General features: G+C 42.7%; 1 protein-coding gene across 17 annotated transcripts in view; it reads right to left on the minus strand.

Annotated features, from left to right (window-relative positions):
• The window catches only part of PPFIBP1 (PPFIB scaffold protein 1), a 212,127-nt gene extending 189,233 nt beyond the window's left edge, over positions 1-22,894 (minus strand). For 8 of the 17 annotated variants that reach the window (XM_086401617.1, XM_086401612.1, XM_086401613.1 and 5 more), the window contains exon 1: positions 22,727-22,894. The gene's annotated coding sequence lies outside the window, so the exon portion shown is untranslated. Of the gene's footprint in view, positions 1-16,671; positions 16,736-22,726 lie in introns of all 17 variants that reach the window. The other 9 variants (XM_086401614.1, XM_086401616.1, XM_086401608.1 and 6 more) reach the window with 2 other exon arrangements.
• Between the last annotated feature and the right edge of the window lie 1,955 nt (positions 22,895-24,849).

Raw genomic sequence — 24,849 nt, forward strand, 5'->3', positions numbered from 1 at the left:
CATTGTGGTGTGCAGGCTTCTCACTGCGGTGGCTTCTCTTGTTGCAGAGCACAGGCTCTAGGTACATTAGCTTCAGTATTTGTGGCACATGGGTCCCAGAGTTTGGGCTTAGCAGTTGTGGCACACAGGCTTAGTTGCTCCTCGGTAAGCGGAATTCTCCCGGACCAGGGATTGAACCTGTGTCCCTGCACTGACAGGCAGATTCTTATCCACTGTGCCACCAGGGAAGTCCTCTTTTCTGGTTTTTTTTTAAACTTCTGGTTCTTTGAGAGTTTCTCTCCAAACAGCAATTATTTCTCTCTCAGCAGGACTGCACCTCTTGGTCAAGAAACTCTTCTTTATTCATCCTTTGCAGATGTGAGTCACAATGAAAAGCCACAGCTAGAGATTCCTCTTCTGAACTTTCCAGAAAGTTGATGATAAATGCACATGTGCAGGCATGTTTAGAAAAATGGAGAAGCCAGAGGAAGACATATAACTTTCCTTGGCCCCAGGTAGGATGTCTGCACTATCAAATCTCCACACCAAGGACCACAGGGAGAAAGATCATTCCCAGTGGAGGTTTCAGGAAGATACACCTCGAGTGCCCGTGTTCCACAATCTCTCCTTCAGCCCTTCCTCTACAGCGATCACTGTGTGTGTGCTCAGTCGCTAAGTGGTGTCCAGATATCTCTGTGTGATGCCATGGACCATAGTGCACCAGGTTCCTCTGTCCATGAAATTCTCCAGGCAAGAATCCTGGAGTGGGTTGCCATTTCCTCCTCCAGGGGCTCTTTCCAACCCAGGGATCAAACCTGCATCTCCTTCATTGGCAAGTGGATTCTTTTACCACTTGAGCCACCTGGAAAGCTATGTTGCATTAATTTCCTTCTCAGCTGAGGAAACCCGGAGAGCTTTTTATTTCATGTCGTCTACCATTTCTACGCAACAAAGTTAGCCAGATGGTAAATCACACAGCCATCGAATCATTGCATTCCTCCAAGAGGTTCAGAGATGTGTGTTTTTAATACAGAAGCTAAGGCCACGGCAGCTGAATTGCTCAGTTTCTGAATAAGGGAGACTGACCTATTTCTCTCTCCACTCCATCCATAATGGAAACAGGTTGGTAACATTTCCCATGACTAGGCATTACAGAGTTCCCAGGTGATAATATTGAGCCTCCCAGATGGCAACAGTGGTAAAGAACCCGTGTGCCAATGCAAGAGACTTAAGAGACATGGGTTCAATCCCTGGGTTGGGAAGATTCCCCTGGAGAAGAGCATGGCAACCCACTCCAGTATTCTTGCCTGGAGAATCCCACAGACAAAGAAGTGTGGCAGGCTACAGTCCACAGGGTTGCAGAGTCAGACATGACTGAAGTGACTTAGCACAGCACAGGTGATAATGCAGACTGAAGTAAGGAATACAAGGGTCACTCCAGAACTGAGAGGGATTCACTGGAAGTAAGGTCCATGGGTCAGGATACATAAACTCTACCACTTCTGCTGGTGCCAGGCCCAGATCATCCACGCACACCCAAACTGCTGAGATGATGAGTGGGCAGAACCTACCACCACCTTCACTTACTAAAATAAAACGCAGTGTTCAGTTTTGCAGATGACTTGATCTGCAGTTGGAAAGATATTATGACTGACTGACTCTGGCCTTGTTTACTCATCCCACTCACACCACAAGCCATGCCAGACAGTCTCAGACGCTTGCTGAGCACAACTGGCTTTTGGAAATGCCAGAAAACTGATTCACTTTTTCAAAGCACATTAACTTATCCTTTGGCAACGTGACTCCTAAATCATTATCCTCAGCCATGACTAAAGTGCTGCATCAGGTGATTTCAACAGAAGCTCTCCCATGTCTGCCCTCCATCCCAAGGGTCCCCTGGAATGTTCTGAGTTTCACGGTCTGTGTGCCTTACCTGCTTTTTGTAGTGGTGACCCACCGATCCTATAAATTCACCATGAATTAAAGATCCCAGAAACAACTGCATTCATGTACATATACGATTAATATTCCAAATATGCAAAATAATTCACACTTGGGAAAAATTACTCAATTACAGGTCAGCCATTTCACAAGTACAGAAGCTGGCCCTGGTACCATAACCAGGTATAAATATTATCCAAGTGTCTCAAACTTCGGAGAGGCTAGAGATCTGTTTGATTTATCAGTAACAAAGGGGTATGACCTCTTCCTTCGGTTTTGCTAAGGGATCAAACTTTCTAACTTTGCAGATAAAAGGACTTACCATACTATTGGGAATTTGGTGCTATGTACTTTGTTTCTCTCTTAAGGGGCTGGTTAGATTCTTTCTTTGCGACAGGGTAGTGGTCACTACTGTGCTCCAGCCAGATTTCACTTTTAGGGCAAATGTACGCATCCCTGGCTGCTGCTGGCTCACAGAGAAAGTCCTCAGGTAATGCCCCTGGAAGGGGCAGCCAGCTGCCAACCATTGGCTGATTCAAGAATACACAGGTCCAGCCCTTTGCCTCAACTGAAGACATCTGGGCAGGCCCCCCGGCTCCAGAGCTCCCCATAAGGGCACTCAGGGCTTCAGTCATTCCCACACTGCCAGTCAGCTTGTTCTCTGCCCAGTCCTGCCATCTGCTTTTCCTGGCCCCTAAACCCCTTCAGCACCCACCTTCTGGTGTGCTTCCAGCCAACCCAGCCAAAACAAGCTGCTTTCTAAGTGTAGAAAGTTATTTCTTAAATCATGTCAAGGAAGTTACAGGTCCCAGAGAGACATTTTCTATCAGAGGTCCTGTGAAGGCTGAACAGTCTCTGAAAACTACCTGTGATTCTGCTTAAAAATTATACATTTTTCATAACCAGCTCAGGCCGCTTTCTGAACACCAGACCAATGCGGTCAACAGGGACAGGAGTTTAAATAGCCCAGGAGCATCACAGCTTCAAAAGTCAAGGAGGTGAAACACGGCCAGGTGAATGATCTGTGTATCACAGTACCACGTGACCCTGGACACTGACACCAAAGCACGGGGTGCCGAGCTGCAGTCATCACCCTTGACCATTGGAGTGTACCCCTCCCCACATCTGACACGCTTGTCTGATAACTTCACATCCGAGGAAATCTTTAAAGCTACCTGAAAGGGCCTACATGTAAGTATGACAGTGAGACCTGAACATTTTATCCCCAAAACTCCAAACTTTTAGGAACAAGAAACAATTCCTAGAGCTGACTGATTACTGATGACTTTGTACTCTTTACTGTATCCCCAAGAAAACAGATGGCAGACAGGCCTGAGCAGGTAGCAAGAGCTACTGCTACCGTGTTGCCAAGGGGGCATAGCACCATCTCCCAGAAAACCTCAAGGAACTACCTTGTTGTCATCCAGGCTCTAGTGCAGCTTAGGGTCCAGGGATGAGGTTAGAGATGTCTCAGGAGTAGAAGTCAGAGGAGAAGCAGGTGCCTACACAGTGTATTTCATCACCAGAGGGGTGGGTTCAGAATGTTAAAAATGTAGATAATGTACTCCCTATGAAACACTCAGTTTAAAACTGCTGCAGGAACTTCCCTGGTGGTCCAGTAGTTAAGACTCCATGTTCCCAATGCAGGGGATAGGGGTTCGATCCCTGGTCGGGAAACTAAGATCCGGCATGCCACACAGTTCAGCCAAAAAAAAAAAATTAAACCATACTACTGCTTCATGTTTTATAGCCTGTTACACACTGTCTCATCTGACCCTCACAACTCTTTCTATGAGGCCTGGGCTGTTATAATCTCAACTTTATGTCGGGTTAAGTGATTTACGTGTGGCTTCCCTGGTGGCTCAGGGAAGTTAGTAAAGAATCTGCCTGCAATGCATGAGACCTGGGTTCAATCCCTGGGTCAGGAGGAGTCTATGGTGAGGGGATGGCAAACCACCCCAGTATTCTTGCCTGAGACAGAGGAGCATGGCAGGCTACCGTCCATGGGGTCGCAAAAGAGTCAGACACTACTCAGCGACTAAACCACCACCACCACAGATGACTTGCCCAGGATGACACTGCTGATCAATGTTGGGATCAGACTGGCAGATTCTTGGTCCCAGGGTCCTCTCATATAAAACTCTGCCAATTTGCAGCATGTCTACATATTTCTCCAGGCTTGTGTACAAAGCCGCCAAACCTTGTCTCCCTCCTCCTGTCTTTACAGCCTCCACCCTCATATACACATCTCTATTTCATGGGAACAAAGGCTACCGATGACATGAGTCCTGAACAGGGTCACAAATCACCATCAAAGCGCTCTCTCTCTCAGTGACTCCAAACACTCCAAACTCTTTGTTGATACAGACCACAGCCTCTGGAGTATGGCTAACAAGAGGATAAGGGATCAAGTTATAAGATGACCAGTATTCAGTTTCTCTGACTATCCAGATTCATGTCAGTCACATATACAAGAGGAGAGAAGAGAAGAAAAAGCTTTAAACAGTTCACTAATTTCTTGGACACAGTAATTCCTTCTAGGAAACCCTTCCTATCCTGGTCAATAGGTTTTGCAACTGTTATTTGAGGCACTTGGTGGATTCTACTCTTGCCAAGTCGACATTCTGTTTCTGTAGTACAAAAATGCTGGGGCTGAAGAGATCAGGTGGGGATGCTACGGTTTCAGGACCAGAGGCAAGCATCTCTGTGCTGCAGGTGGATGCATTACAGAGGTGGGCATGCTAATGAGCACTTATTACTCTTCCTACTCCACAAGCCAAGCAGCAGCAACAAGAAATGCCTGCTAAAACTTGCTGGGTTCTCAGGCTTTGATCAAAGGGCTAGTGCCACAGTGATTTGGCTGAAGTGATTGACACAGGGCTGAACTGGATTGTTATCTCAGGATCACAAAGCCTCGTCTTAAGTTCTCTGTATCCTGTAAATCAGTACTCAGGTCAGCACCAATTTTATTCTTCCAGACTTAACCTACTCTCTTCACCAGTAATACCGCTAACCCCTTTGCCCCCAAATGTCCACTTTCACTGATTATTAAGAAATCAAACAATGGACCTGGAATTTTAGGAAAACAAGTGCCTACTGATCATTAAAATGGGGTGTGGCGTTCTACAATGTACTGCACTCAGTTTGCAACAGTCAAAAGATTTGGCCTCACTCTGATCCTTGAGACATAAAAGGGAACTGAGAAATCATGTAAATTTCACTTAATCACTGATACTTAACTTTAACCATGTTTCCTGTAAAGCATATACATATGGTATTAATTATACAAAAGTACAATTCTAATTTATGAATTTATATAAATTAAATTTTAAAAACACTTTCCCATCCTTGTCTCTCCATTGCTACCAAAGCAAGTGCAGGGAATGGGAAAATCACATGGCTGCAGATGTAAATTTCTCAGAGAAGGAACAAGAGTATCAGCTATTAATCCAATAAAGCCCCATTCTCATTCACTTTTTCCCTATTCCAATACTAGGTTGATGTATTGTTGAAAATGCAACCATGGCTTCAGGGACAGAAAAAAACAAGAAGACCCAACACATATCCTAAAGAAGATTCCTGAAGAGTGTTATCTTTAACTCCACAGAGACAAAACTGTGTTGGGTTATAACATAATTCTACAATAATAACTCTTGTAATTACTTGACTCAATTTATTAAAATGGAAAAGTCAGAATAAACATACAATAGAAGTCAAATGGCAAGATAACTCTCATGTTGAAATTCTTTAGGCAGAAGTAACAATAATATTAGCAAAGTTTTTTCTTTTTTTAAGTGGTTCACAAGGTCTAGCCTAAGGACGAGATCTAACCCAACTTTTATATGGTATGAAAAAAATAAAGATTTATTTAACAACTTTTCTCCTGAGTTATTTAATAACTTTGTCTTTTCTTATGATTTTATGTAACTTTTTTTAAGGCTGCTCTGTTACCTGAATGTTTAACGATTCACGGACAAGTAACAACTCCATGAATAATGCCAAAATTCTCAACTATGTGTAAAGGAATGCCTGGGTTATTGCTCCTCTAAAGAACTGTCTGTGCTTTTTACGTAAACACATAGACAAAGTATGTTTTATTTTGGCTGCAAGTATAGTTCTAAACTGGGGGTTCATCACAAAATTCTCCAAGCAAAAGGATTTCAGAGAAGTGACTTGGCCACATCAGAAGAGAAAATCTACTGAACAGGAAAATAAGTAGGGCAGATAAAGAAATGTTTCTTGCATTTAAATATAAATAACATTTACTAAAATTTCACAAGTCTAAGCAGATTTACCAGCTATTCTGAAATTTTTAAACAAAAAAAGGGCATTTTCAGCTTTGAAACTAGGAAACAATCATTATATCTGAGCTCCCACAATAAAAGGGCCAGGTGCTATGCTGGGTGGCTTGCATGTCCTATCTCCACTTAATCTAACATTCCTACAAGGCAGACACTGTTGTTTCCATTTTAGAGATGAGAAAACCAAGTCACAGTGTTATGACATGACTCTTGGTATTCCATCCAACACACGTCTGACTCGAAGATCTAAAACAGTTGCTGCTACCCTCTGCGCAATGGCATCGCCGAGAAATTACACCCAGAAATTACAACGAAGGAATTGTTTCATAAGCAGAGGATCAGCTCTGCAATCAGAAGCTCCAGATTTTAATTATGCTTCCATTGATTGGTGGTTTCCTCCAAGTTAATGGAGAGGAAAATAGTGTTTAACCTCATAAAGTTGAGGTGAGAAGCACATTAAAAAGCCCGAGTAAAAGGGCTTTGCAGAAAGAACAACCGAGTGAGCACTGGTTGTTATCGCTACCTCCCTCTTTAGGCTTCAGCTAACACAGCTGGTGACCCGCAGATGAGCAGGGCTGTGGGCTCATATGAGTCCATCTGCAGGGCAGGGAGTCACTTCCACAAGGCTGAGCAGCACACAGCTTGGAGCCTGAGAGAGTGGAACGTGATGGTGAGGTGTGGAGGGGCCTGTCTCTGCTCAGTCCACCTTCTCCTGCACTAAATAAACAAATTGTTGGGGGCCAATTCTGTGGCCAGGTACAAACACCGTTTGCTCAGCCAGATGCTGGTCCCTGGCACTCAGCCATTTGGGAACCTCTAGGAGCCCTGCTGTCTGCAACAAGATCACTCCCATCCTGAGGGAAAGCAAATTTAAAACAAAACCAAATGATCAGGGGCCTAACAAGAGCCTCATCCTTTCTCATCAATTTTCCTTATTCTCTCCCTCTCCACCCACCTCTCTCACCCACACACATGCACACACATTCCGGTGTGAAGGGTTTTCCATGGTACACAGTGGGTGTCCATATTAGATTCAGCACTTTTATCCTCATTAGGAAATTTGATAGCAATCTACTTTGGGATAGAATTTTAAACACTGATAACTCAGCACGGTGACTTTAAGAGTAGAAAGGGTTCATCTGAGTAGAGGTGAAGGAAGGTTGAAGACCCCAGGTGGAAAACAATAATCAATAGATTTGACTACACAAAATTTTTAAACTTTTACACCACTAAAAACAAAAAAAATTTTATCAGAAAAATTAGGGTAAAAAACTAGGTGAAAATATTTGCAATAACTATCAGAAAGGGTTAATAAGTGAAATACACAGAGTTCATGACAAATGAGAATAATACTAATTCCCAATAGACGAAATGGGGAAAGTATATCAACAGTTAAGCCAGAAATAGAGCCGACAGTCATATACATGGTTGACCTCATAAATATCAAATAAATAAAAAAGAAAAAGAAAATATCTTTTCTCCTCGAAAGTTAACAAACATTATTGAAGTGAGAATATCACTCTGCTATTTTTTGGTAACTGATATCAACACGGACCAAGACATCCATGCATGGTGACCCACACCCTTTGATGCTGCTTCTTGTCATCTCTTGTAAAGATGGGAAGGGTCTGAAAGGCAGAAAATGCTGACTGCCGAAAGATGCTCAGCAAACACTGAAAACAGGCTGTGTGTGCTGTGATAGGGTTAAAGAACCCATGAAACACCAAGAGATGGAAGATACTAGAGTCCTTAGAAATAATATTTAGAGGTGCTGTAGTCGGGTGAGGACATGCAAATAAAACAACATTAAGAGGAATTCCTTGGCGGTCCAGTGATTAGGACTCGGTGCTTTCACTGCTGTGGGCTCAGGGTTCATTTCCTGGTCGGGGAACTAAGAACCCATAAGCTGAGCAGTACAATGGAAAAAAAATTTTAAATAAAATTAAATAAACAAATAAAACAATGTAAGTAAAAACAGGACACAAAAATACACATTCAGAATACTTCAAATATGAAAAAATATATATGAATGGAAAAAAAGGAAGGAAACACAGCAACAGTAGTTGTATTTTCGTGTGACAGAATACTGAGGACTATTTTTTTTAAACTGTATCATCTTTATGTTTTTTTCCATATCATCCAAATCTTCTAGAAGGTGCATATATTATTTTTGTAACTATAAAAATATTAAATAATAGTCTCAACTTCAAGTTAAAAAAAAACAACAGATAGAAATCCAACAGTTCTTCAAGCTACTCCTACAAATGCCAAAACTGTGCAGCAAGCAGGTAAGGCAGTAAACGGAGAAAGCGGCTTCATTTTAAACTTAGGGTTATGAAAACAATAGGCTTCTTGATGTGAAAACAAAAACTTCTCATATCCCACTTATCAAAACATAGTTTGGAAATTCACTAATCAAAACATTTTCCATCAGAGGATTTAAACTCACACACCACAATTATCTCTAGTTAAGCAAGCAGGAAGTTTACCAGGAACCCCCTAAAAATTAATAATTGTTTTTACAGCTTTGATAAATCCATGCCAGCTCATGTTAGTACACAGTGTGGCACACACAATCTCCAGTGAGTCTGTCACTTCTAAACAGGAAAGCATGAAATCCTTAGCATAAGGCAAGAATCACAGATGTTCTGAAGTGAGGCGTTTTAGGGTTTGCCCCCCATCCACAAAAGCTGGTTTCTCAGTCTTTGAGATGGTTTTCTTAGAGTGACAGTTAATTATGCCAAACTCATCATATTCATCATCTTGTTTCATCTTCAGGAACCTACAAGGAAGGGTGTCTCATCCTCAGCCCTACTGACGTTTGGGGCCGGGTATTTCTCTGTTGCTGATGCGGGGAGAAGCACCCGTGCATTGCAAGGATGTTTAGCATCATCTCTGGATTTTACTTACTAAAAGCCAGTCTTGCCTCCACCCCCAGCTGTAACACAAGAAGTGTTTTCTGACATTGCCAAATGACTCCTACAGGCCCAAATCACTCCAGTTTAAAACCACTGCTACAAAATACTATTATTGACCCCATTTTACAAATGAAGAAACTGAGACACAGCCATGCTGCTGCTGCTGCTAAGTCGCCTCAGTCATGTCCGACTCTGTGCGACCCCATAGACGGCAGCCCACCAGGCTCTGCCATCCCTGGGATACTCCAGGCAAGAACACTGGAGTGGGTTGCCATTTCCTTCTGCAGTGCATGAAAGTGAAAAGCAAAAGTGAAGTCGCTCAGTTGTGTCTGACTCTTAGCGACCCCATGGACTGCAGCCCACCAGGCTCCTCCGTCCATGGATTTTCCAGGCAAGAGTACTGAAGTGGGGTGCCATCGCCTTATCCGAGACACAGCCATAGGTCCACCTAAATCCACAGCCCAAGATCAAAACCCTATCCTGTCTTTGTGCACAGTAGGAGGTCTATCTTAGAGTATAGGATACTACTCAAGTCTCCTCCACATTCCCACAGAGGCTTGTCTAGGCCTCAATGCACACTAGCCAAAAAAATCGTTACTCTCATCACTAAAACATTCACTGATTCCTGATTGGGTAATAGGGCCTGGCAACAAAGGCAGAGTCATGGCCTTCAACAAGTATATAATCTATTTGAAGAAATAAGATATAGAGATCAGCCATTTGGAGCACCAGTTTTGGAGGAAACGCTGTTTCTTCATCAGTAAGAGGAAGATAATGCTAGTGCCACACTCATAATTAAGTGAGATGACATAAGCAAAGTTCCTATCACAACGCACAAGTTCAAAAAACAACTAGATAACCAAACGCATGGTAACATACAGGCACAAGCACTGGAAGAATTACGGCTTCTCAAAATCACTGGGCTGGGAGGAACCTTCACAAACGACTTGAACTCACTGTCCACTTAGTGCTGAGTCACTTCAGTTGTGTCTGACTCTTTGTGACCCTATGGACTGTAGTCCACCAGCTCCTCTGTCCATGGGTTTCTCCAGGCAAGAATACTGGAGTGGGTTGCCGTTACCTTTAGCATTTAAAATTCTAAAGATTTTATTACCTGCTTCCAGCAAGAGTTTGTAGGCTGAGCTCAGACTGAGGCTCTCAGCAAGGGTCTCCTGATGAACTGCTTTAATGGGGGCTAGAGGAAAGATGAGAGTTTAAGCAGGAACAAACAGTAGGAAAAGTAGAAGAGCTAAGCAGCCTTAAAGCATTGCCAGGGGGGCAGAGCCTGGGTGTGAGCACAGGAGAGAAGCTTAGAGAAAGAATCGAGATCAGATGAGGTCACAAGTGACACAGTGACACAGTGGTGACACTGACCAGGTGAGACCTGGGAAGTATTTCTCCTAAAAAAGGCAATCAAGAGCTAAAATACAAAACAAAACAAAAAAGAAAATAAGGGCTGCTACACTATGAGGTTGGAGAACTTAATTTCTCAAGTTAAAGTATCAGCATTCTAATTCCTTCACAGCATTCCTTGAAGACAACAGGCAAATGCATGCTCTAGATCCATGAAAGTGAAGGCTTTGCCAGAATAAAGAGTCAATCTTGGGACTTCCCTGGTGGCCCAGTGGTTAAGAATCCTCCTTGCAATGCAGGGATGTGGGTTCAGTCCTTGGGGTAACTAAGCCTGTGCAGCATAACTACAGAGCCTGCGCCCTCTGGAGCCCACACTCCACGACTGGAGAGTCCATGAGCCACAATGACGGTCCCACGTGCCTCAACTGAGACCCAACACAGCCAAATAAATATTTTTTTAAAAAGTCAATCTTCCTCCTAAAGTCCACAGGTGGTCCTCCTGTTTGAAAACTGGAGCCCAGAGCAGCCAGATCTTCTCTTTGTTAAATGTAAATTTCCATTGGTGAAGTCACCAAAAAAATTTAGTACTGGCGCAAATTTCTTAAAATACTGTATATTTCAAGCCATACTTGTCTGCAGGCAGTCTCCATCCCAGATCCACGAGTCTGAGAATTCTGCTGTAAGGCTGAGCCCACAGGAGATCAGAGAAAGGACCAGGCAGGGCTTGTACCAAAGGTTTATTTGGAAGATCTGTCTAGCCACAGGTGCAGAATATAGGGAAGAGACTAATTGCACGGTCTGTATCAGAGATGATGATGTAAACTAAGGGACTGGTAGAAGGAAAAGTCATTCGGAAAACACTTGAAAGGCAAAAATGACAGGGCTGATGGCCAGGAGAAGGGTCTCTAGGTCACTCCACTCAAACCTGACCCATTGTAAACTTCGATAATGAAGCTGAGACTTCAAGATCAGAGGGTAGCTCGAGCTTAAAAGTGAGTTCTTTAACTTCCCAGAACCAGGGCAATCTTCATGAACTTCTAACCTGTAGTCACATACAGAATCCCATGCTCAGAAAGACCCCATATCTGGTTTAACACTCTGCTGTCATCATCAAGATTCCTAATAATTTAAACTTTGAATTTTTTTCATAAATGAGGTCGAAATTCCTCACAATTTAAACTTGTGTTCTATAAACAAGGTCAGATGGCACAATGGAGCATGCACGTAAGCAGAGGAGATCTGTTTAATAAGAGTGGCCACCATTCCTTGCCGCCCTATTCATACAGTGTTTGCAATGCCCCAGAAGCACAGAACTTTGGCAGGCTCACGATGCATCGAGTTCAGCAGGACTCAAAGCGAGTTCAAGGTAAATGTGCTACAAACAACTGAGCGAGCAGGTGGGTGGGTGCTGACAGCCACAAGAGGCCATGCTTTCCTTTCCATCCAGAATCCGCTGTACACGCAGAAAGAAGGCAGCATGTTTCTAAGAAACAAAAACAACCAAACACTCCTTTCATATCCTCTCTTACTCCTGTCACTCCCCTGTATTAACCAACCACTTGAGCTGACAATGACAGCACAGGAGAAGGAAAGACAGAGCAACTCCATGGTTCTTTTTCCTTTCAGTCTTTCCTTCCATAAGCCAAGACTAATAGACTGTGCAAATTGAGATGTGAAATAACGGTAGCCAGGTTTGTGCAGGGTTTCCTCTGTTCTGATAAAAAGAATATACAAATGCATTTACAAACCACGAAACACTAAGAAACATGATTTCAGTAATTCTGTGTAGTTGTTAAATGCTCTTATATTTGCATTTCACACTGGCACTGCATAATAGAAAGATGAACAATAAAATTCATGCTGATGATTTTTATTTTCACTTCACTCAGAATAACATTAAAGCAAATAAACACCATGACAAGTAAAGAGAGATGACAGAAGAAAAAGAAAAGCTTTTCCTGTTAGTACCTTTTACAGCACTTTTTCCTGCTTTTTGAACAAGAGGGTCACACATTTTCATCATACACTGGGCTCCACAAGTATGTAGCTGGCCCCACTGAGAATCACTGAACTCAAGAACATTATGCCCAGATCTAAGTATGCTGCCCACACTTGGATACATTTATACTGACATCAGTCAAAGCAACCCCGCAAAGGACCCACCTATGGGCTGATGGGAGTGGTGCTGAGTTTTAGTCCGACACTCTTAACTATTAGATTACTTCAGTCCTTTTCTTATACAACTCACATCATTGCAACAACAAATCTGCTGAAACAATGCAACCCAATGTCTTTCAGCCAAAGATCTTTCTGAGTTCCTCTCATGACCTCTTGTGTTCGGTTTACACGTTAGTTACGTTCTAAAGGCAACCAACGTTGGCATCCTCATCTTTCCTATGTCATCTCTAACTTCAACACTCTGGGGAAGAGTCCCGGGATGGGTGGGCTGGGCAGACCCCTCTCTCCCCCTTCGAAGATGCACAGAGCCAGTTAAACCAGAGCATGTAACGATGCAGAAGTCTCTCTGCTGGACACCTCCCTCTTTCAGAGTACTCCCTGGTGCTCTGTGGTTCAGTGTTAACCAAACCCAGCCTGTGGTCCCAGACCCGGGCTGCTTCCCCGTCACTCAGAGCTCTCGGATTTCCCCTGGTAAGTTGTTCTGCAAACCATTCAGTCTGGTGTCTAAAAACTCCTCCTTCACATACAGTCAGGTATCCCTTTGTCTCATTTCATTCCCCTCTTCTTTTTTTGTACCACTACTTTCCACTTCAATAAATTAATTTCCTGCCTGGAGATACATCCTGGCAAATGTGTCAGCTTGCATTGTTTAGATGAGAGACTTCTGTCATTCTTTCAAATGTTTCCTCTGTCTCAATAATCCTGAGAGCTCTGGGGAGCCTGAGTTACTTGTCTACGAATTTCCTCTCACTGCCTCCTATTAGACTGGGGGAGGAAAAAAAAGGCAGACTGCCTGGGGGTGAACTCACTCAGCTCTTATCTCTTCCAATCACATTTCTTTCCTCAATTTCCCGCAACCTTTCTTTCATTCTATCTGAAGAAGCATTCTTCCAGATTTCAAAGCTAACCCGCATTCTCCACCTAATTTCAGTCTATCCCTTTCCTTCCCCCTTCTTGTTTGCTGCTTTCATATTACCCTTTCTGCCTGGACCATCATCAAACCCACACTGTCAGAGCACATCTCTCCCTGTTCAATTCCTTGAAAGGCTGGGCTAACAGGACAGCCTCGGGTTCATCACCTCCCATGTCTTCCTCAACCTTCTGTCCTCTGGATTCCGTGGCTACTGCGCTGAAACTGCTCTCCTAGCCCACAGATGACCTGGCAGCTGGACTCGGGGCCACTTCTCAGGCTCGTCCTGTAAGAGGTCTGCAGCACTGGATGGTAGGGATGGTCCACTTGTGTTGGGCGTGTTTCATTCCCTTGCCACCGGCAACCTCTTCCCTTCCAACCTCCCTGGTTATTCTTGCTCTATCACCTTAAATAACTTCTTTTCTTTGGCCTGACTATGTCTACATGTCAAGAGTTCCCTGTGGGTTGTGTACTTTCTTCTCTTTATTCTACGTTCTCTTCTTCAGCAAGCTCACCTACTCTTGCTCTTTAGGTAGCAACCCTACAGAGATGGTCTATCACTCAAGGGTTTTGCCTACACTCCAAACCTAAATGTCTAAATTGGTGCTTAACATCATGATGTGAATAGCATGAATAACTAACAATTCTTAGCAGCTTTTAACATGTCAAGTACAGAACTAAGCCAGAGGCAGTAATACGAAGTGGTTGAGGTTACTGACCCTGGAGACTGTATCTACCTCCATTTAAATCCCTGTCCAACACACAATCTGTGTGACCTTGGGAAATTCACTTAGCCTCTCTGTGCCTCGGATTTCTCATTTGTAAGAATAAGAACAGTACCTTTTCTTAGGGATGATGTAGGGATTAAATCTAAGTTGAAATATGTCAGACAGTTAGAATAGTGCTTAGTACACACTGAGTAGGCATTAGCTATTATTAATACTGTTGTTGTTATTCTCCTAAAAACCTAACAAGACAGGTTCTATGATTTAACCCATTTAGACAATGAGAAAATGAAGGTAAGTTATCATGGGTCCCAATGAATTGCAAACTCTAGATGTTTAAATCTTCTTTTTCAGATGCTTAAATCTTAATTCATCATATTTCCTATTTAAATTCAACTTTTGCTGTGTGCCTTTCTTGTTCTATCTGTCCTCACTCCGTTCGCCACATATACCCCTCCTAACATTCAACATATTATTTCAAGAGTCATTTTTATAAAATAATAATAGTTCTTAGATCCCTCCCTACCTTACAAAAAAACCCACAACTCATTTTAAAGCATAGTCTTGTCACTCTTTTTAAATCCCTCTAAGATCTGGCTTTAGAATATCTTACCTCTATTAACAATACTGATCTTCCTATCTTTCTCTAAAACTATATTCTATGCTTTGTTTCAAACCCAAGGATGTTCATGTCCCCCCCAATGTCTCAACATTTCCTACTCATCCCATTGAAATCCCACCTTCTCTAGTAGGACCCCTCTAAACCCAATCCTTTACTAATTCATAGCACCATCTTCTACCACTTACCTCCAAGAAGCCCCACAAACTGATTCTTTAAACTTTAATACTCTTTATATTTCAAGAGTAATTCATGAGGCTGTAAAACAGACATAAAAAAATTAAAGGCCCCTCATCTTTCCCATCATCTTCATCCTATCCCCCACAAATCACTCCATTTAGCAACTTTTTCCTGCACTGACATGCTTGGTGACTTTTTTCCTTAAAATACATATAATAAACATTTGTTTAAATCTGTATATTTTCCTCCAACTTTCTAACAGCTAAGTAGCTTTCTAAATCTGTTTTTCATTATGATTATGTGTAAGGAAGATCATTCCATTTCTTCCCCTATCTTCTCTATATGAATATGCTTAAGGGTAAAGACCATGTTTTATTTGCCCTTATATCTCCAAGATGATCTTGTACCAAGGTCAAGAACTGTTTAACAAAATAGTAACAATATCTGTCATTAATCCAATGTTCACTGTATGCCAGGAAAATCATTGTTAATGTTTCACATATATTATCATATGTAATTCTCATAACCCACCCAATTATTCCCATTTCACAGAAGACAAAAATCACATAGTTAAGGACAGAAGAGTCTCATTTACATTTCTCTGACTCTGGAGCACATCCACTTCATCTCTTTGGTTATAGGTAATAAAACTGTCGTAAGAACATCTTTTGCTTTTTCAACCAAAGTTCGGAGAACATAAGAGTTCCGAGTATTCCAGTGTAGGCAGACGGGGCTGAAGATAAATAGATGGGCCTTGGAATGAATGGTAAACAGATGGAGGCAAGTGGCTACAGACATAAAGCTAACCCACCATTCAGTTGTTCAAATCATGTTTACTGAGAACCTACTAAAAGTTAAATTACTTACCTCCCCCTCTTCAGGCTCCTCACTATGGTATTCTTTAGTAATAGCCGCCATCATTTATTAAAAATCTATGTACCAAATGTATTATTATTATTTCTATTAACATTTTATAATACTGACAAACCTCCCTGGTGGCTCAGACAGTAAAGCGTCTGCCTACAATGCAGGAGACCCAGGTTCGATCCCTGGGTTGGGAAGATCCTCTGGAGAAGGAAATGGCAACCCACTCCAGTACTTTTGCCTGGAAAATCCCATGGACGGAGGAGCCTGTCCATGGGGTTGCAAAGAGTCAGACACAACTGAGCGACTTCACTTCACTTCAATACTGACAAAAATTCCATAAGACAAACACCAGTACCACCATTTACAGATAGTAAAATGGAGACCCAAAACCATTAAATTTTTTGTCAAGATTAGTCTGTAATGAATAGCAAAGCCAAGATTCAAATTGAGAGTATGCAGGGTTCCAAAGTCCAACCCATTTTTTAATCATCCAGGATGATGCCTTTTAATTCTGAGCGAAAAGAACTATGACTTCTTTAAAATTTAAACTCAGTCAGGATCCCATCTGGCTTCAAGTAACAGACCCAACTTCTGTGGTTGAATCAAACGAAGATTTATTTTTCTCAAAATAAATCAAGAGGTGGGCAGACCAAGTCTGGTACAGCGTTCCAGAAGGCCATCAGCTTCCCAGCCCACTTACCCCTCAAGCTTCTTGAATTTGGTCATAAGACAGCTTCTGCAATTAGAAAACAGCATCCATTATCCTGGAAGAGATAACGAGAAGCACAAAGAGCAATAGCCTAACAGGCAAGAGAGTCTGTGGGAGAGCCCCTCCCAGCTACCTGCATCTTATTGGCCAGGACGATGTCACTTAGACACCGCCCAGCTGCAAGGGATTCTGGGAAATCAAGTTTTGGGGGGGGGGGTGTGCGTGTGTGTGTGTGTGTGTGTGTGTGTGTGTGTGTTGTTTTGTTTTTAACTGACCACCAGTAAAAAGTGGGAAGGATGGAAACGATTGCACACCTAGCTGTGTCTGCTCCACAGGGTAATGTAGAGTGCAAGCCATCCTAGAGAATCACGGTACCTTGAGAAGAAAGCAATAAAAGAACTTTAAGTCTATGTTTAAAAGCCCTCTTGGTTGAGCAAAGTCACCCACTGATGGGGGTGGAGGTCGGAAGAAAGTTTTACAGACGCATCCAAGCAGCTGATCCAGAGGAAAAACACTGAGACCCAGGTGACTTCACACAAACTGTCCTGGCCGACTCACAGGTTCATTCAGTGTTTCCTGTGAGTCGTCACTGTTTCCCTTCCTCCCACTCACTCGCTGTCCAGTTACTTTAGATGAGAGCTTACAGGCTCCTCTGACTCTTCCATCATTCATAATAAAACGTAGAGTGTGTTCAAATTTCAGTTCAAGCAAAGTAAAATCCTCGACCATGTGTTGTTACGAGAAGCATTATCTTTACAAAAAGGTAATGGTTCCAGGGATATTATTTATGCAACCACAGCCACACTCTCAAGTTATTGTATTAAGAAAGTAGGCCATAGAGCTTTAGCCTGTTTACATTTTCTTTCAAAGTTCAAACTTTTCTCATAAAAACCTCATACAATTCTATGATGAGAAGATTATATTTGTGAAAAGATATATATGGAGAGAGGGTGACAGAAAGCCAGCAAAAGGACTTCTGTGAGCTATATCCTAGGCTCACAGGAAATACAAGATGACATGAAACCATATTCAATAATACAGTTCAGAGTAACATGCATGCAAAGCAAACGGTAAGAGTTCCCAATGGGCCTACCTACTTCTTCCCAAGAACTACCTTGTGTGCCTAAAGAATTTGGCCACTTACTTATGAATGGACTTGTCACTGAAAACAGCATCTTTAGTCTCTCTCTCTCATCAGGTAAAATTAAGTTTTCCTTTGCTACCCCACACGCAACACTAGGAATCAGCGTATCGGCTCTCGAACTCGCATTTGTTTTTCTGTCAAATGCTTAATTTCTCTAAGTTAAAGGAGAGGTGAAAAGACCTCGCCTTACTCTGGAGTTCAAAGGATGTCCACAAAATCTACAGCCAGTCCCCAAAGTTATGGTATTTGATCTTCTTCCCTCATGATCCATGTCAGTGAAACAAGTCTTTACCAGAATGACTGATACTCAGTGCAATCTGAGTTCGCACAATTCCTTCGGTCATGGGCATTTTTAGGTGCACCACCACACGGAAACCTGGCGGTTTCTATTCTGAACTCCTTACGTTTGCCAAGAAAAACAAGGATGTGAATGTGGGCCAGTCAAACTGTGAGTCACACCAAGTTCCAGGGAGACATGCAACCAAAGTTCAGTCACAAACTAAGACAACATACCCACCTGGATCCCTCAGAGTCCAAACCCACATTTCAGAAATAGAAGCTCTCCAAAGAGAAGTGGTAGAGGTTTCACTCAAACCCTCCTCTTCTTCAAAAGCTGCCTAATGAGTGTGTAAACTTAAAACTCCTGGAAGGGCCCACTGTTTCATCTAAAATCCAGTTGTTTGGTGTCTTAGATCCTTAAACATGGGGCAAAGTATTGATGTAAAAGAAACCCTCACCACTTGGCTTTTTGAAACAGCAACCAGTGCCAAACAGGCATCAATAATTACTGTTTAAATAAAGAGTATAAAAAAATAGAAAAGTCTTTGTATTTTCTAGGGTGGGTTAGTTCAGCTTTCTTTTTTTAATCCATTAGCTCCATTTAATGAAGCATCAGTCTTTATGGTGGTGATAACATGTGACAAAAGCTATAGGCTTTTGGCTAGGAAAATCATTCTGACATGCACAGAGATGAATTTGAGAAAGTGATGACATAATACACTACAGATTCAAGGAACTACATAAGCCCAGAGCAGTTATTGGATAGTGTCAACATGGGGGCAGCTGGATGACTGATTTAATTGTGAAATTATCAACTTTTAGTTGAAGGGAAATGCTGGCCAGAGGACAGACACTTTGTTTCATTTGTCCTAAAACAACACCCAGTGTCAGTAACCTTAACAGCTTTGGATCCCATACTTAAACACATCTGTTCCACCATGGTTAAAAAACAGTAAAATCATGGTTTCCTGAAAGATTTCACAATCAGATGCTCAACTGGGATTTTTTTCTTACTTTCAAAACTAGTATGACTTTCTAAGGAAATCTTTGGGAATAAAAAAATGTCATAATTATGTATTAGGTTGGCCAAACAGTATGTTTAGGTTTTTTCCATGTTACAGAAAAACTCAAACTTTTTGGCCAACCTAATACTATCTCTTGCCTATGTGTGCACCTTAAAGGAACATTTCTTTAGTAAAGAATCAAGACACAGACCCAAATGTGAATGGATATTCATACATTCATTCACTCATTCATTCACTGTTTTGAAAAGGTAATTCAAATCAGATCAGAAACATGTAGTAATATCTCTGAAAAGACAAGAGTGATGAATGAGGTCTTTTAGTTAACAGTTTGAAAGATGTGCTTTTGAAGATACAGGTATTTTTTAAAATGGGAGATGAGAACCTCAAAAAGTTACTTTTAATGTGACAAATTACCAACATAAACTAAATTAACTACAAAAGTACAAGTAGTTCATGAATATGAAAGGTTTTAAAAAGAAGTCAGCTAGTCAGTAACTCGGAGAAAGCAATGGCACCCCACTCCAGTACTCTTGCCTGGAAAATCCCATGGATGGAGGAGCCTGGTAGGCTATAGTCCATGGGGTCGCTAAGAGTCGGACACGACTGAGCAACTTCCCTTTCACTTTTCACTTTCATGCATTGGAGAAGGAAATGGCAACCCACTCCAGTGTTCTTGCCTGGAGAATCCCAGGGACAGGGGAGCCTGGTGGGCTTCCGTCTATGGGGTCGCACAGAGTCGGACACGACTGAAGTGACTTAGCAGCAGCAGGAGTCAGTAACTGAGGCGGGGTGGGGAGGGAATTGACCTTGTTCTGATTTATCTCCTGCAAGCACAGTGAGCAACAAAAAGACTACCTAAGCAGTTAATGAACACTCTCTTACTGAACTTGTTTTCAAAAAATGACTAGAATGCCCCTGAAATTAGGCACTATTGATATGTAACAACAGTGTGCCCTGAATTTCAAGTCAACATCTGTCCACAACGGCCAGATTACCCCATTTTTTAAAGGAGCTATCGTAGCTGGTCAAAGAATTTAACCAAAACCTGATTCTACCTTTCTCAACAACTCAAACATCTTTCAAGTTTTGTCCTTTGAACATACTATGTTTTAGTATACCACATCTGCCTCCTACACACAGATGGAGAAAGAGAAATGTTGGTTAAAAATAAGTATGTAAATGTAAAGGTTGCTACTCAAACTGCAAATGCAATTTAAAGCTTTGTTATATTCAAGGCAGTAAACAAGGACTCATTTCTTGGAAAGAATTATAAATCTGAATTTGGAAAACAAGATAACATCCTAAAGATACTACTTGACTGGTTTTTGCAGCTTTCTTTCGGTATTACAAACAGCAGTCTGAATACTCCATCAGTCAAGGCTTCAGAGAGCTCTCACCAGCCCACAGGAATTCCACCTCACCTCCTGGACTTTCCTGCTGAAAAAGTGCATTGGAAAATACAGTGTGTTTTATGTACTTCTACTCAGATGGTAAAGAATCTATCTGTAATGCAGGAGACCTGGGTTTGATCCCTGGTTCGGGAAGATCCCCTGAAGAAGGGAATGACTACCCACTCCAGTATTTTTGCCTGGAAAATCCCATGGACAGAGGAGTCTGGCGGGCTACAGTCCATGGGGTTGCAAAGGGTCAGACTGGACTGAACAAATAACTCTTTCACTTTCACAGAACATAAATAGCAAAGACTCGGTAACCATTATTTCAGTGACATTAGCCAATTTCTGTTTCTCAGTCCAAAATACAGATCAAAATTAAAATATATAGGCTTTTTCAGTGAAGCACACCTCCTCTTTGCAAAAAAATCTACTCTTAATCCAACCTGTGCAAACTAAAAATTTTAAGAACAATACAGATCCAGGTGTCTTACGCATGCGTGCATGAGTGTGTGCTCAATCACTTCAGTCGTGTCCAACTCTTTTGCGACCCTTTGGACTGTAACCCGCCAGGCTCCTCTGTCCATGGGACTTCCAGGGCAAGAATACTGGATCAGTTTGCCATTTCCTCCTCAAGGGGATCTTCCCCATCCAGGGATTGAACCCATGTCTCTGGTGGTTCCTGCACTGCAGGTGGATTCTTTACCACTGAACCACCAGGGAAGCCCTTAGGTGTTTTATAAACAACAGCAAAACAAAACACCTCTTTTTTGCCCTGCAACCTAACTGGTATCTGGCTAGAAAGACAGAGAACCCCATCAACAAAGTCCTGTGTCTCCACACTTCCCGACCTGGGATTATTAGAGGCAATATTTGTGGCTTCTTTCTTTCCTCCTCTCCCGGAAATGCCCTGACGTACTGGCACCTGGGATGCAGCTTTTGACTCACAAAGAAGCCCACGCCCGTCTCCTCCCGACCTGGCAATGGAAGGATCCTCACTGCTGAGGCACTCTGGTGAAAGAAAAGGGAAACTTGACTTAGGAGTCCCAGCCCAAATACTTTCTTTGCTTCCCCAAAAGAAAGAGCCTTCAGCACTGATAAGTGAGGGTTCTCAATCAGTGTATAGGGTCAATTTTTTCCCCAGAAAGTCAATCATACCCAGTTAGTAACCTGGGCACACAAAATCACCAAGCAAGAAACAGCTAAAGGGTTTGAAACCGGAAATAAACAAAAAAACAGAATTTTGTATTTCGGCTTATCTAAATATCTTTTTGCAGTTCCTTTCCCTACAGACCGAATTGGGACATGAGATCAAGTTCTTCTTCTATTGCTCCCTGCAATTCTTATTGAAAGGCAGGATTTGTTTTGGCCCCACATGTTGAAAAATTCATGTTCCTATAATTAAGAGTTTGTTTGCCACGCCTTCGGCCACATTTCCCAGTTAAAACTCCCTTCTCTAAAAAGGATCCATGAAAACAACTACCAGCCCTCATCCTTCCCTCAAACAGCCACAGAAAACGGATATGAAGGTTCTCAACAGCCTTTCTAACCTTTCCAGATTCACAACGTAGGCAACCAAAGGGATCCTCCGTTAAGATGTGAGAGAAAAAGAACCGGCGTTGAAGCATGCCCCCAAGAGACCGGTTTTCCCACAAGCTCATAATTAATACACTCCAAGTGAATTTCTCACGTTCTGACGGAACTATAAAAAAGGATTTCTTATATTATGATATAAAAAATATGAATAACAATGACAGACTTTCATTTAAATGTAACAGACCACAGGGGAGCCAATAAAACACAAAAACTTTTGTTCTCTCTCATCATAATTTTTGAGTCGATATTTCATAAACTTTTTGTGACATTTTAAAATAACAGCCCCCTCTACACACACACACACACACACACACACACACACACACTTCTCTGATTGGGGTTCTTAAGTATTATTAGCAGACTGGGGAGGGGGCGGTGTTTAAGGACACAGACAAGATCTCACACGTCCAGTCCTGGAGGTATTTTTCACCTAAAAGCTAGTTGGGAGCCCCAGGAGTTAAGCCCTACCCCACCCACCAAAAAGTGCCCGCTCCCACTGGGAAACTGGAGTGAGCTGGAAAAGGAAATCGAGCGGTGAAAAGGAGGAGCAGCTGCAACCGCACAACGGTGCCACTACACTCCGGTCCCCGAGAGGAGCCAAACGCCCTTACCTGGGGGGAGGAGAGCCGCCAGCACGAGTTGCAAAAGTTGTGCTTCACCTTCGCCCGGAGTTCAAAGCGCCGGCACTCCGGCCCCGCCGCAGGCTGGCTGCCCCGAGTCCTCTCTCGCCCGGCTCCCGCCTTCCCCACCCTCTCGGCCCTACACCATGTCAGGAATCCGGGCAGGCACCGAGCTGGGAGCTGACATCACTCCCAGTCCCAGGTACCTCCCCTCCCTCGTGCCCTCCCACCTCCCTCCCCGCGGGAAAGAGCCAAAGAGAGCGCGCGGGAGGGGTGTCGGCGCGCCGCGGTTCGCGCTGATTGGGCCCTCGGACTGTCACTCAGAGGAGCCCACTAATTTTACACATTCCTCTCTGAGCCCGGCGCTGGGCTGGAAGTGGGTGTTGATGGAAAAAAATGCTGCCTTTCCTGCTATCTGTAAGGGAAGGAGAATCATGGTACGAAGAAGATCCTTGCAGGTGGTGTTTTAAACTTTTCTTGGCGCATTTCCCAATCCCCCAGGTCAGAAACGAAACTAACCTATCCAAGCCCCCCTTTGAAGGAAAAACAGTCGCCTGTGTGTCACGGGCAAGTCCGAGTCCGGCGGCGCGTGCAGCAGAAAATGGCTAGCTTGAAGTCAGACAAATAAAGGAAACCGCCAGCTCGCTCAGCTCCCCTTTTATCTTGGGGTTGCTGGGCGTTCCCTTAGAACGGGAAATTTAGAACTTCAAAAGCTCTTCGAGAAGATAGGGAGGACAATCCTAGAAACTGCGACCCAGCTCTAGATTGTTAACCCTGGGGCGTTATCGACCATGCGGTTTGCTTTTGCTTTTAGTGACGAAAATCACAGCACGCGAGCTTCCAGGCAAATAAAATTGAACCTCTGAAGTAAGAAAAATTACTGTTTTACCTTTTTTTAAAGACAGCAGGGCTGCTGTTTTTATACACAACTGAAAAGGGGTGGAAATCTCACAATTGAGTTCAGCAAGCCACAGGAGAATAATTATTGTTGAATGGAATCAATTGCAGTGGCTGAGCTATCAATTAAGAATTAACTAACATTTACCCTGGCAGCTATCAGGCTATACCCTGGCTAACAGAACAGAGAGATTCTCAGGAAATGGGTCTTTCAGTTTGACTAATAACTGCCCCAAGGCAGGACTGAATTGTGAAACGTGGCCCTCTTTATATGAGATAAAGATAGATTATCCGTCATCTTCTGGAATTACAATGAATTGACTACTGACTTTCTCTTCATTTTTATTGTTTGTTTTCTGATGAATGAGGACGTGCTTATTTTGCCATTCTGCCACAAATTGTAGAAGGGATGCACAGAGTCCACCAGTGTGTCTGAATTAATTCCCACAACCATCCTGTAAAGTGAGTGTCATTAGCCCCGTTTCAACATAAAGGAATGAAAAGCTCAGCAAGGTTACATAAGTACATTGCTCCAGAACTGCAGTTGAAACCAAGGTTTATTGGATTCTGAAGCTATTTCTTCTCTCTAGAGCAGTGATTGCCCACAATCTACACACATATTATAATGCCAAAAAAAAAAAAAATCCACCGACCCCAGCAACTGCTCTCACAGACCAATTTCTATATTATCAACATTATGCTGTTTGTCAAACCTACACTGTTCCAAGCTCCTAACTTTACTGAATCCATTTTCCCCCACCTCTAAGTCCTTCTATGCACTACTTCCAAATGAGTTTGCTAAAACACTGTTTGGTTTTGCTGTCAGCATCTTCCCCTTCTAAATCAGGTCCCTCTTGCCATGCAATTCTTTGCTGGCCATTTAAAACTCTCTGATCTGGGCTCTATGCACCTTTCCCACCTTGTCTCCCCCTTCCAGTGTTTCCCCTTCCCAGTGAAATGGGAAACATTTCACGGCAAACTGGTCTACTCCCAGATTCTTGATTGCATCTCACCTACTGGCCTACCTGGAATCCAATCCTACCTACTCTTCTGTTTGGGAGAGCTTTGTGGGGTGTTTTGTTTTGTTTTTGAGAGTTTTTAAGATATATTCTCTTAGAAACTTTCAAAGATGTAATACTGTATTATTAACTATAGTCACCATGTTGTACATTACATCCCTATGGCTTACCTATTTTGTAAATGGAAATTTTTACCTT

This window comes from Bos grunniens, chromosome 5 (genome assembly GCF_055505025.1).
Source record: "Bos grunniens cultivar Pamir isolate PY7600 chromosome 5, Bosgru_T2T1.0, whole genome shotgun sequence".
NCBI lineage: Eukaryota > Metazoa > Chordata > Mammalia > Artiodactyla > Bovidae > Bos > Bos grunniens.